Source organism: Notothenia rossii (genome assembly GCF_949606895.1).
Source record: "Notothenia rossii genome assembly, chromosome: 6".
NCBI classification, from domain to species: domain Eukaryota; kingdom Metazoa; phylum Chordata; class Actinopteri; order Perciformes; family Nototheniidae; genus Notothenia; species Notothenia rossii.
Window position 1 is genome coordinate 46,060,452 of NC_136909.1, and position 6,781 is coordinate 46,067,232.

The 6,781-nt window shown below is 42.1% G+C and overlaps 1 long non-coding RNA gene across 1 annotated transcript; it reads left to right on the top strand.

Annotated features, from left to right (window-relative positions):
- The first annotated feature begins 4,546 nt into the window (after positions 1-4,546).
- On the top strand, positions 4,547-6,515 carry LOC307044710. The gene is made up of 3 exons (XR_013809670.1): positions 4,547-4,843; positions 5,923-6,022; positions 6,380-6,515. It is a non-coding gene; the product is annotated as an uncharacterized lncRNA (long non-coding RNA).
- Positions 6,516-6,781: the final 266 nt, after the last annotated feature.

Genomic DNA, 6,781 nt, shown 5'->3' on the forward strand with positions numbered 1-6,781 from the left:
ATGTAAGTCAATGGGAAAAAGTGCTTCCGGGCCTGGCAACCAAACGGAAGTGTAGTACCGCCGTTTGGCCACCACGAATATTTTCATCTGAGTCCGGCGCACTTCCTGGGGGCTTGGGGCCCTTCTCACTTCGGTTAAATGGATTCCTTGCGTCCCTCACTTACGTTATTTCCCTGCGACTAGTCCCAGGGCCGTGGGAAGTAGGGGTGCTGAGGGTGCTGCAGCACCCCCTGGTGGAGGACAGGGGATCTGCACTTCTACAAGATATAATACAATAAAAACGAATTTTCAGCCTTGATGTAACAACATTCATAATTAAGTAAAGATAACACCCTTTTCACCCTGGTTAAATTTCCATTTGCTCTGTACGATGGGCGCTGTAGTGATGAAAGTGGGGGGTGTTGGCTTATCAGGTGCCCGCAGCTCACAGCCAAAGTGAGAGAGATAGAGAGAGGGGGTGCACCGGTTCCGGCGGGATTGTTGTTAGCTTCTGCTGCGCTAACGGATATAAGAAGCTGTTTCTACAATAATGTGGAGGGAGAGTTCTGTCCTGTCAGACTGAGAGGCTCAGTGAAGTAAAGGACTCTGAGGGTTTAGTTCAATTTGGTCTAAATTATCTCAGTGAGTCTCAAACGTTTTGATCACAATTTATGTAAACAAATATTTCCAAGGCACACCTTTATAATTATTAGGATAAATAAAAACAGGTTTGAAATCATTCCAATGTATAGCCTACTATAGGACAGTAAACCAAAAATATCATTTAAAACTGGAGAGATTTAAAAATATGCATAAATAAATAAATGTTAACTGGTAAAATGAGATATGAATGAACAACAAAAATAAAATAAGTTACATTTATTTGTTATTGGCTATGGTAGGTTATTGAAAATGTTCACATACTTATTTGATTAATAAAATGCAAACCGATCTTTTTCTGGGTGTTTAGAGTTGTACCCCCTAGATCATTCTCTAGTAATTGGGCGCTCAAAGTGCACCAGATTGAAGCATTTTACTTTAAAATGTAAAAAATATCTTCCCGGGGGGGCACCCCCAGACCCCCCTAGAGGATGTGAAGTCCACCCCCCAATTAAAACATGTTATAATACTAAATACATTTGAAGCCTTTTTATATAAGCTGTCTACCATGTCAATATGTTTCTCTGTTTGTAGTGTATTGGTCTTTTGTAGAGGTTTTTCATTGCCAGCTAAAATCTTGCCTATAGGGCAGCACATTGGTCAGAACCAGCCCTGGTGCCATCCCCACAGCACCCCCCATTTGAAACATGTTCCCACGGCTATGACTAGTCCCTCCCACCAGGGACGCGTGGAGAGATGCAAGAGAGGTTTCTCAATACTCAAATTTCCTCTCCTCGACTCCTCGACTCCTCGGTCCTCCGGTAGTGACCCGGAAATGAATTTCAGCGCGCCATTTTGAAGGACATCTCATTTTTCTAAATGCACTTCGAGGACCGAGCATCGAGCATCGAGGAGGCTCTCTGGAGGAGCTCTAACCGAGGAGACACTGATGGGTCCTCCACGGCTCCTCCACGGATGCATTTCCGGGAACGGTGGAGGCGTGATGCACGGCCGGACTTATCTCAGCCAATGACAGCTCTGCATGCATCCCTTGGATATTATTTTAGTAACTGCTTTCATCACAACGCGATGTTTACAGTGAAAACAGCTGTGAGGTCCGTGCAGAAAGCAGAGCAGTGTGTAAAACATATATCACTCAGTATAACAGGCCTACATTACTTTCTGTATTTGAATGCTGTAGTTTAGTAGATATCTACAAACAGAGTCGATATTTTTTTAAGACCATTTAGTGCTTCACATAATAAAATACACAACGGCTGTAGCCTGATTATGCTTTAGGAGCAGTAGGTGTGTGTTTGGTACAGTGTGTAGGTGTGTGTTGTACAGTGCGTAGATGCGGCGGACAGACGGGTCTCAGTTGGTTTGGTGTCCTATGCTTACTTTGAATAGCCTACTTGTACAACTTTTGGCCCGTAGTTTCAATTCCCCATTTGAGCGACCAGAGAGAGAGAGAGAGGGGGGGGGGGGGGGGGGGATAAATCCAGTCTCTGATTGTGTTACTTTATTATGAGAGTGCTCTCATACTTGTTTGATTCTGAAATTGTGTGTGTGTGTGTGTGTGTGTGTGTGTGTGTGTGTGTGTGTCTCTGTCTGTTTGTCTGTCTGTCTGTCTGTCTGTCTGTCTGTCTGCATCTGTAGCCTGTTATTGTCTCATTATACCGCACTGTCAATTAATTAAAAGTAAATAGGCCTATACATAAGTCGTCATGAACACATCTGTCCATCAGAGTGCTGCTGTGCCACCTGTCTCTTTAAAATGACCGCTCAGAGGAGAGGAGTTCTCATTTCTCTAACCCCCTGCTGCTTCCACTCCTCTCTCCTCGGTTCCCCTCCTCAGTCCTCCGCTCGCATCTCCTGTGGGCGGCACCAAGTCTTGAGGGGAGGAGTCGAGGAGGGGAAATTTGAGTATAGAGAGGCGAAGTCCCGCCCATCTACTTCCGACCCATGGGACCCCGGAAGCGGAAAATTATACATTGAAGTCAATGGAGAGAGAAAAGTAATCTTTCGATCCCGTTTGAATTGTGCCACGAATGACACATATGATGTTTGTCAAATTAAAAGAACATTTTGCAAGTCAAAAAAATAAAAATGTGTCGTAAAACTGTGAAGTTACAAAAAAAATGGTGTGAAACCACTCAGTGAACTACAGGTCTCTGGTCTCGCAAAATACGCGTCACCATCACAAAGATGGCCGTCACGTTAGCAAATTTCACCTGTTTCTTTCAGAATGAGGTGAAAAAGTATAAAACGAGGTGGCAGACACCCTATCCGTTTTTAAGAGTGCGCTTAAGACTTTCCTTTTTGATAAAGCTTATAGTTAGGGCTGATTAGATTCAGCCCCTAGTTTTGCTGATATAGGCTTAGTTTGTCGGGGGACATCTTACTTCTTCCTTCTCTCTGTCTATACCTGTGTACTCTCATGTTCCGATTAACCCAGCTTCCCCAAATGTCTTTCTTTTTGGTGTCTATATACGCCGGGATCCGGAGTCATGGATGATCCTGCGTTCCTGTGTCATGGATTGCGAGTCCTGGATCTTGAGACGTGGCTGCGGTCCTGGATCATAAGTCCTGGATGGATATCCTCGTGGATTCATCTTCTTATTATACACACATGCATTTCAAAACATTTGGACTACCTATGTTGCAAATGTATTATCTTTTCAATTTACACACGGCATCTATTGCACGTCTGTCCGTCCTGGGAGAGGGATCCCTCCTCTGTTGCTCTCCCTGAGGTTTCTCCCATTTTTCCCTTTAAACTGTGGGGTTTTCTCTGGAAGTTTTTCCTTGTACGATGTGAGGGTCTAAGGACAGAGGGTGTCGTATTGTCATACTGATATTCTGTACAAACTGTGAAGTCCACTGAGACAAATGTAACATTTGTGATATTGGGCTATATAAATAAACATTGATTGATTGATTGATTGAGGTGAAAATCACTACAAGTCTGGGCATGTTGAGAGCTGTACATACACAAAAGGGGAGTTAGTCGGTTCTGTAAGAGCCATCATGCGGGACCGGCTTTACAAGATTAGCTAACAAGGTACACTAACGTGTTTTGTTTTAGCAACTAGTTTTCTCCTTAAGAACTTCGTGGTGTCTGTGTATGCTGTGGATAACATTAGTGTTCACAAGAACAAGATACACTCCCGTGTTTTGTTTTAGTTGCTCTTCAGATTGAAGTGGCCAGTTTTATATCGACTATATGTGTGATCTCCTTTTACATCTCGTTGTGTCATTTGAGTTTATTTGCTGTGTGTAGATTCAAGGATTTTGGTTATCTTGTCAATTTGTTTGGTTATCTAGGCACAGCTGTGTGTGACTCCCTCTGGTACACTGGTATGTGATTTCCTAATGTAGAGAGCATTGATTAATTAATAAACTACATACTGACTCTAGATCCTGACCAAATCCTTTTTTTTTGTTGATCAAATGTTTTTCAAAAATGTATTGTATATTATATAACAGCTGCACATCACAGTCTCTGCTACTGTGGACCACGAAGGAGGCGATCATCATCCCCATCCCCAAAGACCCTGCATGGCATGGAAATCTCCTCCTCCTGGAACAATTCTACACCCAGCATATGCTCCCTGTGTTGGCCAGTAGAGAGGAGGACATTTAAATAAACATACTCTTAACACCCTCGGACTCTGCGTTGTGTTTCGTATGTGTGATGGGGTGTTATGCAGAGGGGAGGAAAACAGGACACAGCAGATTGGGATTGTGGTGGAGATGCTGAGCAGTTATTTAATTGTTGCATGTAATTATTATTATACTGCGTGCTTCTTAGTTATTCCATCTTTTGCTGTAACATGGATCTGTATGTAACTCTATATTTACTTGTTATCTACCACACTTCCTTCTACATCATACACCATCATTATACATGATGGTGTATATAGGATATATACAGGGCAGGAATTTCACGAGGGCCTTGTGCCCTTAAAAATGATATCTGCCATAAGGCCACAGTGGCCTTGATGCCCTCTCTGACTAAGTTTTGTGGTTTAGCAGTCTGCCTCTTTTCTGACACGGCTTCAACACCAGCATATTTTGAAGGAGGAAAAAAAAATCAGCGGTGCGCTTGATTTGAGCCTGGAATGCACCGCTCGGACGGTCTATGATGACAGTTGACATCAGTCTAGGACCTATCTCCGCCCACCCCCTCACGCGTCCGTGTGCGTAGGACGGTCTAGGACCTAGCTAGCTGATTCTCCGCTCAAGAAAAGGCTGAGGTGAGGTAAGGTTTTGTGATGATCCTGTTTGCCGTTAAGTTTTTTATTTGTCCAGCTTTAAGTGTAATTTTATGGATAACATTACTATTTCTTGCTCGTATGGTAATGCATAATATTTTGAAGTGTTTTTGTTACTACTTGGATAAGTTATGTTGCAGTTGTGTTCTTTTTTTATTATTATCTAGTGCTAGGCAGTTAGCGCTGTGTTGTTAGCTGTCAAAGACCTCTGTGCAGACTTATTTGACCACCGGCGATCGCAGACGGAAGTTCAAAGTTTGCTGCTCGTTTATATCGCCCAATTTTCAAAACGCGATCAAAATACCCATTCACATGTCTTGTGGCATGCCTGAACTGTCCACAAAAAAATTACGTTACCCCCACTGGCCAGAACTAGATTAGTTAGCTTAGCATAGCAACTGCCATTCAATTACATTGTAATTGACGTCCTTTCAAAACATATTGTGTTAAAGTTATTATGTAAGCTTAAATAAAGTAATGAACTCATTATTTACCTTTCGGGCGTCTGGAAAATGGCCTTGGTTTTGTGGAAATGTCCAGGGAAACCGTTTATATGCTTAATCCATTTACAAGGAAAAACAGTCAGTATTTTTTCATGTAATTCCACCATGATGTCGGCCAACTCTTTCTGGTCAGCCGAAACAAATGTATGCATAATGCCATACATCGACAAACTTGTGAAGAAGTCCCCTATCAAACCAAAAGGTCTTCATTTGTTGTCAACCAACTGTTTCTCAAAGACGGCGCTATATTTCATGTGTGCACCGAACCGAGTTTCCATTACAGAAAAGCGTGACTTCCGTATCTGACCTCGTACTCAAAAGGTGGAATAAAAGTCAATACACTTTGATACGGGGTCAGTCAAACAGACCCGAGATTCCTGGTGTTATGCCACCTATTGTTTGTAAGGGGTATTGCATGCCTTTCCGTCTCCAAATTAAGCCATCATCCCATTTGCGCAAAGAGGTTAACGTGAACGACTGCCAATCAATTAGAGATTTTGTCTCATTGTTTTTTGTGTTGTTACTTGCAGCAACATTAGTTTGTTTTCTTTTATCATCCCCAGATAAAACTATGCCGAGCAAACAGCGAAGGGAGAAGTGTATTAAAAGAAACTTTGAAGATGCAGCTAAAAACTGCAAAACAATGGACTCATTTTTCAGGAGGTAAGTGGTAAATAATGATTCAAGAGGGAACAAGATATTGTAGTTTGTTAGTATAAGTAACAGCAGCACACCTAAAATTAAGGTGACAGATTATGACACTCTGCCCCCGATTAAAACTGTCCCCAATTTGAACGGGAGAGAAATAAGCTAAGTATATAAGTTAGGGTAACCAGTTAAAATAACGTACAGAGGTTGTATCGCATATTGAACACTCATTATTAGTGTTTATTAGTTAATTAGTTCTATAAGATAAGTCACATTACCCTTTCAATTATACATCACATTACGTTTATTAATTTATGTTAAAAGTATGTGATAAAATGGACATATTAAATTAAAATACTAATTGTTTTTTAGTTGCAGTAAGGCAGATCAGTCAGTGGACAGAGAGCCAGAAAAAAAAAAACAGAGAGTTGGACATGAAGAAGAGCAGACAAGAGTGGAGAGACAAAGTCCAGTGAACATTGATGAGAGAGGAGGAGATGATGAAGGCCTTGATAATGATAGGGAAACAGAAGTAACAGAAGGAGATTCTGAAGTACCAAGACAACGAGATGGTAGTGGAGGAGAAAGAAATGAGACAGATTTAGAGAAGGCTGGAGGAGACAATGGGCTAGAAACCAGGGAAGAGAGAGGACAAGAAAAGGCAGGAGAAGATGAGACCGATTACAGGAACAAGGGAGAGGAAAGGAGAGAAAAAGGAGAAGACATGGAGGGACCGGGACAAGGCCATGACCAAGAGGTAGATGGAAACAGCAA